This window comes from Choristoneura fumiferana, chromosome 23, assembly GCF_025370935.1.
Source record: "Choristoneura fumiferana chromosome 23, NRCan_CFum_1, whole genome shotgun sequence".
Lineage (NCBI taxonomy): Eukaryota > Metazoa > Arthropoda > Insecta > Lepidoptera > Tortricidae > Choristoneura > Choristoneura fumiferana.
The window spans coordinates 1,540,610-1,552,757 of record NC_133494.1 but is presented as its reverse complement, the minus strand read 5'-3'; the positions used below and the strand labels follow the sequence as shown (position 1 = coordinate 1,552,757).

The window sequence follows — 12,148 nt, the reverse complement described above, 5'->3', positions numbered from 1 at the left end:
TGTCACCGCTTTTAAATCGTGCGCTACGACAACGATTATTATTCCTTGTAAGCAAATGTTAGTGTTGTGTTGAGCAATTCAAAACGGGACTGAAGTGATGAGTTTGAAAATAGCAAAGTTAAATTAAATATTCTTTTAAAAATAATTTATTCTTTTCTCTTGTTTAAGTGCGTGGACGTACCTTCGACTACCTTCTCAAAGACCATACATACCATACCATGACCATGCCTAAACTTTGCTGACAAATTTCATAGACTAGCATGAGTGTTACCAGTACAATATTTCTATACAGCAGGGCTACTACTAAACTCTAAACGCGAAGTTTGTATCGTACCGTCCCTTTCGCTCTCGTATTAAATAGCATGAGTGTCAGAGAGACCGCACGACAAGAACTTCGAGTTTCGTAGTAGCCCAGCAGTTTTTTGTAAATCGAACTATGAAATTTTTAATGGCAACACACGTTCTAAATGTCAAAAGCCGTCATTTAGCTAGCTGTAATTTGGTCATTTAAGAATATTGAATAATCGAAGTTTTACTTAATTATATATTGTGAAAACCGTGTTATTGTGATTAATTTGACTGTTTGTGTCGAGCAAGTGGGCCTGTCAGCGTGAGGTGAGTGTTAATTTTTTTGTTAAGGTTGTGTATGTGGAGTGCCAAAATAGACGAAATGGCTTTTGGAATGAGCGGAGTAATGTTACTACTGGTCGTTGTGGGTTTTTAAGTGGATCTACGGGATGGGGGTAAAGTCTGTAGCCGACATTGTTTGTAGTTTTTGGGTAATATGCACAGTATTTACGCGTAAGTTGCGGCTACCGCCCGCCGTAATGGCTTCTGGTCGTGCAATGCAACATATGATCGCTGCCGGCGGCGCATCCCGCTTCCCGCTTCCTCTCCTATTCAGGATACGCAAGATCCTGTTTTCCGCTATTGAAAATTTAAAAACGCTATAAAAAATAAAACGAAGCGCTTAAAACGCAGTGTTTTTTTTCATACATTTTTTGTATTTTTTAGTTAAATTGTACTTTTCAAATTTGAACCTATTCAAGGACAAGGAATAATTACATCTATATTGAATTTTGAATTTATTTAAAGTACAACAATACAAACTTGTTTGTCATTTATTCCAATTGGAATTTGGGACAGCTGTTCAAATTCAATGGGAATGTATGAAAATATTTATAGGAATAAATAATTAAGATAAGAACACTGTTCTGAAGATTCCGTGACTATTTTTAAAAGTTGTGTTCTAACTGTGTAGGGTCACAATCATTAATTATTTGGGACCCATTTTGTGAAAAAGTCTGTTGAATTGTCATAAAAAATGACAGATATTCAATCTTAAGTGGGTCCCAAATTAACGATTGTGACTGGGCTTTCTGCAAAGCCTTTCAAAGTGGAGAAACTTTTTACGATTTTTTTGAAGTCTTATTTTTACCAACAATTTTATGATGTTGGGTGTGCGTGCATTCACCCATGAAAAAATTTGAAATACTCACTGTAACACTTGGTGTTGGAAACTTTTTGACGTTTCACCACATTTTATGACCCGTCTCTGTTTTGTAACATCGGTTAACACTAATCTGAAACAGCCCCTTAATCTAATAAAAAAAAACTGTCAAATATAATATGACAGGGATGACAAACAAATAACACTCATGCCAGTTGTGACACACAACAAAATAATGTTTGGCATGTCACTAAAAATAAAATGTGTCACTTGTTGATAATTTTATTTTCATTCATGCAAAGGCTAACTAAGTCTACAATTTGATGAGACACCAAAGTGGGAATATTGGGATAAAAAGTAGCCCATGTGTTATTCCAGACTTCAAGCTATATGTAGCACATTTTATCCAAATCCCTTCAGCTATTTTAGCACGAAGGAGTAACAAACCACAAACACTCATTCACAATTTTTTTATGTTTTCTTTACACAGCAATCACGTAACTTCATAGGTAAGTTAGAATTACGACTATTATATTACTTTAATATACTATGTTTTTGAAACTTTTTAAACTGACTTCAAAAAAGGTTGCTGTTCTTTTATTTTAGTGCCACAGCTACAAGTGTAGGAATAAATACAATCTAATAACTGTTAAGCATTTCTAAAGGCTTTTAGATGGTACAATTATTATTTTTAATGCTTAATCCTGTTTTGCTGGAAAAGGATTTAAATGCCAATTGCTAATTTTTTTTTCAGCCTCATCGCTTAAGTTAGGCCCTTTGCGCTGAAAAAATGTACTACACTAAAGTGGCATTATGCAATAAAAATACGCTCATCTCTATTAGCCTAGCCGTTCAACGAGGAAATGCTAGCATCTTCGGCACAATGCCGCAGGGGCCTTTTTTAGACATAGCTTAGTTTTTAATCTAGATTTTAATTTAGTTTGTAATATGTAGTATTATTTCTGCTTTTTGTTTTATTTTTATCTTAATAAATGTAGATTTCAAAATGGTATATCACTTACTAGTTTTTCAAAAATTTAAAAAATATTGCTGTTTAACTGCAAAAGGACCTCATAATTTGAACACTATTCTACCAGCTCAAAATGGAGACAATAAATACATAGTTTTATTTCAATTTGTAGTTGGTGGAACAGTGTGACACTCAGAGGTCATTTTGCACTTAAATAGCAATATCTCATAAATTATTGGGCTAATTAGTAAGTTTAGTATAATTTAAAAAAATACATGAAATAGGCATATTTTAAGTTCATAATGCCACTTCAGTGTAGTTATTTTTTTTCACCAGAAAGAGCTGAATTCAAGGGATGACACAAAAAAAAGAAGTAAGAAGTGGCCTTACTTTTTAGGAATAATTTACTAAAACAAAGATTTAAAAAAACTCACATTTGTAGCTGTGGCATTTAAAAAACCACACTCAAGGTTTTTTTTTCGAACGAATATCTCAAAAACTAAGCTATTTTACTAAACCTAAAACCTAATATTCTGAGAGGTAATTAGCTGCTCTATCAGCTGCCGACGGTTCGATGACTGGGACACCCTCTATTTAATTACATTTATTGCAAATTTTGTTGTTTTTTTTTTACGGTAGCTTAACTTTATTTATATACTAACTACAAGCGATGCGCCCCGGCTTCGCGCGGTGTACTCTTGAGGAAAGGGTGCTGAAATGTGAAGTGAGAGGGCCTTTGAATAGTTCCTTTTTCAAAATAGCACCCGCGCGAAGCCGGGGCGGGTAAAACATGATTTTATCTATGCTAATTACATTTAAAACTTCAAGCATACACAAATACGAACGCGTGCAGAGGGCAGCACTATCGATCCTCCATTTAATCGTTGCATGCATTGCGTACTCAGCAACCCACGCTCATTGTACCTACTGAAAGGGAAGCAATGAATGAGGCTTGTTTGCATTTGCGACAGTGCTGTCCAGCGATGCGTCAGTGGGAGGGAGAGAAGCTGTGTTCGAGCGAGACAGCCGCCGCTCGATACGCGTAGGGGTGAGAGGGTGGGGGCGACTGGGACTGTTCAAGAGGCTTATGTAATTCAGACCTCTGTGGGGGATAGACGGAATGTAGCCCACACTCGTAATTGCCTCTTAAATATTATTCTCCCATTCTCAACGAATAAGACGTATTGTTTTACTGTTGTTTATGGTGTCGATGTTGACGTAACCTGTACTCTAAGTTTTTGCACTTCAAAAAGGAAAAATTTAATCATTATAAGGTCTATTTCACTATGGTTCCTCTCTTTTATCTGTTTTATCGGCTCAAACTGTTTACAAAGTTATTATTTCGTTGTGTTACAATTATGTTTTTAGGAATGTAATGAAAAAAAGTAACTTTTTAATTATTATTGATAAAATTTATACCTACTATTCAAATAAATATTGAAAATTGAATATTAAGTTCCTGACAAGAAAAATACATTATTTTATACACATATTTATAAAAGTTATCCTAAACATTATAAGTACAAGGTATTGAGGTAAAATTTATGATTTACCATTACCACACTACCTACAAGCATTAGATATGCCCTGAAATTCCCAATTAACAAATAAAAAGCGAGGAATCTATCTGAGACGGGATTTTATTTAACCTCTTGGATCCCGCGGCCCTCACTTGAGGACATAACATTTAACCAAATGTCAACTTTTCATTATTGTCATAAAGTTTAAAATTCTTATACCTAGTATTAAAAATTTTTAACGTGGGGTATCAGGAGGAAATCATCAAAAATAATTAGTCCAAACATCCATATCAACATAATTTAAACTAATATTATAAAGAAAAGATTTGACTGTTTGTTCGTTTTTAATAGAAAAAAAAAACATTCATTATCATTGTGTAAATTTTATTGTATTTATGTGTCTTCCGTATTAGTGAATAAACGTCTTCTTTCTTTGTTCTTTAAAACTGCTTGACCAATTACAAAAAAAACTTTCATCTATAGAAAGCTGTTTTCAGCTAGTAACGTGGCTGCTTTTTTATCCCGGGAAAATTCACAGTCATTGTCAAAATGTAAAACTGTCAAACTTAAAGAAATTGACTTCATTTGACTTTAAAGTTTAGATAAAAAATAACACCTTGTTTGTTAGTTTAGTTTTATACTCTTTATTGTATAAAAAGGAAATACAAAAATGTAAAAGAAGTGCTAAGTATCAAGGCGGACTTATCCCTGAAGGGATCTCTGCCAGTCAACCTTAGTCGATAGTTTTAGTTTTGGTTAAAAGGAGTTGAAAAATCTGATGTCGCCTTTATTTTATATAACCTTTACTTTATTTTTCATCTCTTTTTTTCAACACTACCCGTGCGAAACCGCGGCGCATTGTTAGTGTCCGCTATCCTTGTAATTAACTTCATAAGCTCCTAAGCTTAACATGACCTGATTGATGTAGGTCCTGATTAATATGCCTATATTAGAATATGGGTGTACCCTACATCAATCAATTTACATTAAGTATAGAAAGTATAAATGTGCTCCCAATTCGATTAAAATCCCTCTTTGTATGGTAGTCTCTTTTACGTGAATTCCAATGCGCTAAAATAAAAGACAGTTTTATGTTACCGACGGAATTATAGGGCCAAGGTCCGGTCTCGGAATGAATGGGTCCAATTTGTCGAGTCCGTCTTCATGGCTGCTTAGCATTAGCGTAGGACTGCCAACTCTGTATCGACCCGCGGGCCGCACGCCCGGGCCCTGGCTCCGTAACACGATTCCAACGAAACCACTAAAAGCGTAGGAAGACTGAACATTTGATAAACAACACATTGGAATCACCATTACAATTACCTATTCGAGATACACGCTTTCGACTTGCTTGAATTACGAAGTTATCTGAGAATAAAATTATAATAATATTCCCTGAATAAATTATTTGCTGGACACGTCAAGAAAAAAAAAACCGCTAGTAAAGGTTTTTAAAATAAGACTAACATTTTTAATATTTCTTTTCATCTTATGCATCTACAATCTTTTGGTGTTACGGGTGTTCATGGGTGGCAATGCCTACTTACAATCACGCGATAAAAAGATAGATAAAAGTATATTTGGTACCTAATGCAAACACACAGTCAAGATTATAGATACAAAATATCATGCAGCCCAAACTTCAAAGTAAAAGTTTCATATTTTTTGTGTGCGCTGCAGTAGTGCAAAAGGGTCATGGATTGGTTCGTTTGCCACTTTATGTAATAAAACAAAAACTTGATTTCCATGAATGACTAACGATTGGCAACGATACTGATACAATTTAGTCTCAGTATTGGCCCAAAACTTTTGTCTTTCCTTTGTGAATTCAAAATGTCTATACCTTTAGCTGTTTCTATGTTTCCTCGGAATCTTATATGGACTATTAAATACTGCGGTCTTAGATGCTTTATGGATTGGAAAATTAATTTGTTCATCTCCCCCGACGTAGCACGTGGCGCGGCTCAACTCGGCCCGTGTTCAGTGGGTCGAAAGCTGATCTAAGAGCTTTTGTTCCTTTTTTTCTTAACACCTAATTAGAGTAGTTCTCTTGAGAATATTTGATGAACTGGAGTTCACGTTACAGATACATTTGTAGTTTCCATTAAACACCACGATTATAAATTAGACCGGATCTCTGGAGCAAAAGCTAAATTGTGAGCTTGTTCGAAACACATGCTACAAGACGCATGGCTTGTGCACAGTCATAGATAACCCAGACTGAGCACCGGCGATCCTACTTCTTGCTCAGGTTTGGTTGCGATAAATGATGCAGCATCCGAATTCCGATTCACATCTGTGTCCGTAGATACAAAAGGCCAGAGAGTTTATACTCAAAATAATAAAAGCTGAAATATTATCATTGCTATCTCATAGACTAGAGGTAATCCTTGATAGGTACGGCTTTCCGGTCAATGAGGGCTATCGTTTTTTGTCTTTCTAGATGGCGCCACTGTTGCGTGAGGTTTTTAAGTGTGGCTTTCAAAGTCTGTTATTACGTCCGTGTAAACAAAGTTTAGATTAAAATCATATTTAATACACCTTAAAACCGTACCATAAAAATATCGAGCAACCACAGTGTTGCGTAGTCTCGTTCTGTACGGAAAAAAAGGGAGGACAAAAGTTTCCGAAAGACATAACTGTCTCAAAACAACACAGACATTCATTGCCCCGTAACGCATAATTGACATAATTAATTTCAGGTAATGCAAAATATTCACAAAAATATTCTAATTATAAATAAGCCCGCGTAGCTCACCTAAAAACTATGAGATTTGACATTTCGGAGACCTCACGCTACACTAGCGCCTCTAGCGGGGAATTCATACGCGATAGCCCTCATTTGGCGTGATTGCTCGATTGATTTTGTTTCAGCTTCGGCTTTTCGTGTCTTTTTTCGTGTGTTTTTGCTCGCGAACGTGACATCTCGGTCGATGAATTAAGGTTTTTATTTATTCTTACTGTCTCCCTGCTCTTTACCAAAACTACTTAATTGGTTACGACGACGATTTCGATGATGGTGACCCTAAAAAAATAGTATTCTATAGATGACGGCTATTGTGGGCTCCGATGTGGCTGGCTTAGCCAAATCTACTTTTAAATACTCTACTACACGCGTGACACTATAGTTGGATAGCTGAGTTGTATGTGTAGGTAATCGGCGTTTTACGTAACTGGTTTGAATAGGCATGTGTGCAAAACTGGAGTTTCAAACATCTCAACTTGCAAATAGTAGGGTCACTTAACACTTAATTAAATTTAGGTAGCCGTTTGGACGCGACTTCGTGAAGGTTATTCGTAAAGGTTCTCTACACAGTATACCTTTTCTCCTTTGCTTATATCAAGTAAAAATCCTTAATTTGAACACACTTTGTAGAATTTTAAAGAAAGTTTTTGCTAGGTCGATAGCATCAGCTAATATATTACGTTTTCACCTCAGCACCTCAAACAGGCAGGTTTTGCTATGAGAAATCAGTGAGCAAAATGCGATTTTGCTCACTCCGTGAGACAAAGTAACTTTTTAATTATTTTTTTTAAATGCTGAGTACAGTGTTGGGTCTACTCACTGAATTCCAAATATTTGAACTTTACTTTGATCTGTCATTTCACTTCAACTCGAAAAAAGCAAGAGATAGGATCAAATTTGTCGATTACAAACTCAAATTAAATTTTTGGTATTAAAAATATATTGAAATATTCCAAAATGTAAATTTTCCCGATCTTTTAATAAAGTATGCAACCTCGTTGCACGAAAGCCGCTTCTCTTGTTTTTTTTTATAAAAGAATTCCGTATACGGCCTCTACAGTATAATTATTATGTGTTAAATTGAATGATTTTTTAACAAATCTATGGTTGTGAATTCTAGGAAATACTTTCATTGTTATCTGTGCCGCATTTCACCTATGTATGTATGTCGTAAAATATTAAGATATGAACGGATCCGTGAATACTAAAATGTAGGCACTTAGGACATTCTAGAAAAGGTAAATAGGTCTAATAAAAAATGCGACCGTTTTCGAGATATTTCGACTTTTTATAGATGTTGATGTTTAAGTTTCAATTTCATTCTAAGTAAGTTTTACATTAACTAAATAATATGAGAATAATGAATATTTGATTTATTATCTAATATGAATATCAAAATAAAAAACACGAGAAAACGCACTGATCACATCCGATGACAATACGAGTAAAGTAACGAAAATCGGTTGAATACCACTTGAATACGAAAAAACATGAACAATGACGTTGTGTGATATCTGAGGCCTACTCCGGAATTCGAAAATCAAAGTTCGTACCGTAACGTCCCTCTCACTTACGTATTAAATTAAATAGTAGTTCAGAAGGACGGAACGACACGAACTTTGATTTTCGAATTTCGTAGTAGCCGTGCTGGCCCTGACTACGAAATGCAAAAACTCGAACTTCGTATGTTGCCGTCCGTTGACGCTTATCTCATTCAATACGCGAGTGAAAGGGACGAACTTCGTTTTCTAGTTTTGTAGTAGCATCTGTATTATTTTTTACGTTGGCACTAAGTGATGAACACTGTATTTTTACCTGTGCTTAGATTTCATCACTTATCGTATGATAAAGTAAAATGGAAAGTAGAATATTGAATGCATTAATGTTATTTTTGCTATCGTAAAATAAACATTTTATCGGTTATTTACGAAACCAAATCACGGAGCAGCACTGTTCCTTTTATGCTGGCCACATTATTTTTACGTTTGACATTTCAGACTGTCATTTTAGTATCTCGAATTCTGGGACAGACCATATTTATTTTATCTAATAGAAATCTTAATAAAAATCATATTTAAAGGTTTAATTGTCAACCTTTTCAATTACCCCGAGATGAGGCTTTTTGCAGTATTAAAAAAATAAGTGTGACATTAGTACAAGAAGTTAAGATTGCATGTTATGAGTATGCGATTTGTATTGTAGCTACTGGACTCTTTTTATGGTTTTAATGTAATTATATATTTGATAATAATCGGATTCTATTTTAAAAAAATATGTTTGTTTTGTAAACAAGTAGGTATATGTGGTTTATTCTTATGTTCTCACTGCTGAGGTGAAAATTGTATGTGTCACACGAGACCAAAGTTTTTTTGCATCTCGTGTATTTCAATCCCTTGCTGATCTCAGGATTCTAACCTAGAATCACTCGCTAACGCTCGTGATTCAATTATAGAATCCTTCGCTTACTCGGGATTCAAAATCAACACTCGCAACAAAAAACAACTTTGCTCTCTTGTTGCACAAATAACTATTTCCAATGAATTCAAATGGCAGCAATGCGAAGGATATCGCCACTCGTGCACTCTGCCCATTCCAATTTTCCTGCCACTACATCTTAAGCCTCCCGATCTGAGCTCGGCCAATTCCCCTAACCTAACCTGTGCTTCCTATTGGCCTCGACGATAATAAAATTTCCAGGTGCATCGCTTTCGAGGCGAATCAGGTCAGGACGAATGAGAGCGCAGGCGATTCGTTTCGCTAGTTATTTAACTCTGAATTTACTTTGTTATGCTAGTATTTACTTTTAAAGATAATTTTAGATATTAACCCCTTATTCATAACTTAACAAGCCTATGTTAGCTAACAAATGCTTTGTCCCTTTCTAACCAAATACAATGTCGAAGTGACAGATAAGGACAAACGAATTTTAGCGCATTTTAACTAAAATAGGTTTGATTTCGTTTAAGAATAAGGGTTAAGTATTTTGTTTTGAAAAAATTACTTCCTGCCAAGTTTCTTGACAATGATGGTCTTTCCTGGTAGTATAAAAAAGTGACATGTAAAAGAGCCCTTTGCAGCCTACTTACAAATTAAACGTTTGCTTTTGATTCTGAAACTAAGGGCTAAGGACCGTCCTTTAGTTTTATCAATGCAATTTTTTTTGACAGTATAGTGCCTTTGTAACTAGTGTTTCGGAGATTATCTAAAGTAACAGGTGTTCCATGGTTTTATCTAATCCCATAACAAACTACATTTGTCGTGTTATTGTAAAACATTGGCATTCTATTTGATAAGTACCGGCGGAAATGCCTGAAACGTTTTTCACGGTGTATCATGATTTTGCGTTTCTTTATCTAATCTCAATACAGGTATGAAGATTACAACGTAATCTTATTTAAAAAGTATTCTTATCAGATTGTCAATCGGTTTTTGAATAGATTGAATTTTGACCTACAAATTAGTGTCTTCACAGACACAGATATTAGTCGTATCTGAATACCGGCTTGTGATTTATTTTATTTCAAGTTCCTTATATAATCTCTCCACTCCACCGTTTGTCCGTGGACTTTTTAAACAAATAGAACGTACATAATGCATACGGATTATGTTTAAAAATCCGCAACAAACTGGATAGAAATGCGAGTGCCTCCACAGAAAACAATGTATTTACCAGCGAAGATGAAATGGAGATAAATATAATTTTGCAGCCATTACTTGGGAAAATGAAAATATCGTCTAATTCGGTTTCCCATAATGAGGACGGGAGGTCTCCCTGCGACTTCGGGGCTCACGTGGTGGGGGCACGTTGCTTAACCTCCAGGTGCTTCGGAAATGTTGCTGTTCTGGATTTATCGCTATTGTCACGTGTCACAGTAAATTATTACGCTGTTGAGGACATGTCTGGGGAATCTTGACTACTCGAGTCACCCTGGTTCTGGAGAAGCATTTTGTTCAGTTAGTCGAATGCGTATTTATTTCATAAATAATTATTTTATTAATTCAATACTACCTTTTGTATTTTTTTATTGTAATTTCTAAACGGCCAGTATTAATTATCGTAATATACAAGTCAACCTCACGGCTCACACACATTTGCGTATGTTCCATTTGAAACTTTGACTATGCAAAGTAAAGAAAAAAAAAGCAGTTGCTTTAAGAATAGTGGAAGCGGTGTAACTTTCGATGCTAGGTAAACAAACTAGTTTCCAGTTATTTATTTAACACCTGATTTGTATAATATACACAATAAATCCAAAAACATCAAATAAAAAACAATCCTAAATAAAGGAAGCGTTAAAATTAAACTTTGATTCAGTAGTGACGTATTTCAAAATGTACTGCCCTAGAATTTTGAGTTGTGTCACTATAAAATTAAAGCAGATCTATGACTGCAGAAAGGTAGTGCAGTTTTCAATAGTGTTTAGTTTAAGTAACAAGTACGAAATACGAGTATCTGTAACATTTAATCGAATTGTTCGTTATGTTTGGCAAAATGAAGCACTAAATGGGTTACATGATCCGATAAATTGACATAACATAACTAATATACTGTCCCTCATTATCTACCGCCTATATACGTTTACAGCACGTTCCTCTACTGGGCACAAGCCTCTCAAAACAATAAAAAACTTAGGGCTTGCGCTACAGAGGGCCTCCTCCGAAATTTGAAAATCGAAGTTCGTATCGTACCGTCCCTCTCACTCTGGTATTAAATAGTATAAGTGTCAGAGGGACGGAACAACACGAACTTCGATTTTCGAATTTCGGAGTAGCCCCGCAGTTCTCACGCGGGTCCACTGAAGGTTGAGAACTTAATATCTATACTACTATTGTAAAGAGGTAAAGTTGGTGAGTTTGTGAGGTAATCTCTGGATCGACTGAATCGATTTAGATAAAATTCTGTATACCTATAGTTTTAATCTGCGGGGAAGGACATAGCATAGTTTTTATCCCGGAGAATTGCATAGTTCCCGCTCGCGGTATAGCGATAAACGTATCTAAGCGGACGGAGTCGCGGGCTACAGCTAAGCTAGTACACCAATAAGTTGCTTCGCAGGTGCGTACGGGTTTTCTTGCTACCTTTTTCATCATCAATAAATTCATCCTCATCGTAAATTTTGGAACTTAATTACGAAAAACTCCCATTTACGAAAGTCTCCAGCTCGATAGGCCTTTGGCTACTATTACTACGGCTTTTTTACACAGGTCCACGGGTCTTTAAATTCTTATATCGTATAATCTCGATGTAATATTTTCCGCGCAAGTTTGAGTTTAATTGAATAAGCCTGTCGTGAAGCGACAATTGACAAGTTAAATTAATATTAGTTGTTGATTTTGGCGTGAACTTGTTTAATTAAATATGTTCTCGGGCAATTGCCGTTTGACGAAATTCTATAATATCGCTAGAATATAATCCGGGACTGTCATTTATTATGCGTTGCTAGTCTGACAACCGTTATAAT

General features: G+C 35.4%; 2 protein-coding genes across 4 annotated transcripts in view; both read left to right on the top strand.

Annotated features, from left to right (window-relative positions):
* The window catches only part of tkv (serine/threonine receptor kinase thickveins), a 273,659-nt gene that overhangs the window by 108,091 nt on the left and 153,420 nt on the right, over nt 1-12,148 (top strand). The window lies entirely within an intron of this gene.
* The window catches only part of bsk (mitogen-activated protein kinase dJNK), a 154,681-nt gene continuing 142,983 nt past the window's right edge, over nt 451-12,148 (top strand). For all 3 annotated transcript variants that reach the window (XM_074105947.1, XM_074105948.1, XM_074105944.1), the window contains exon 1: nt 451-615. The gene's annotated coding sequence lies outside the window, so the exon portion shown is untranslated. The remainder of the gene's footprint in view (nt 616-12,148) is intronic.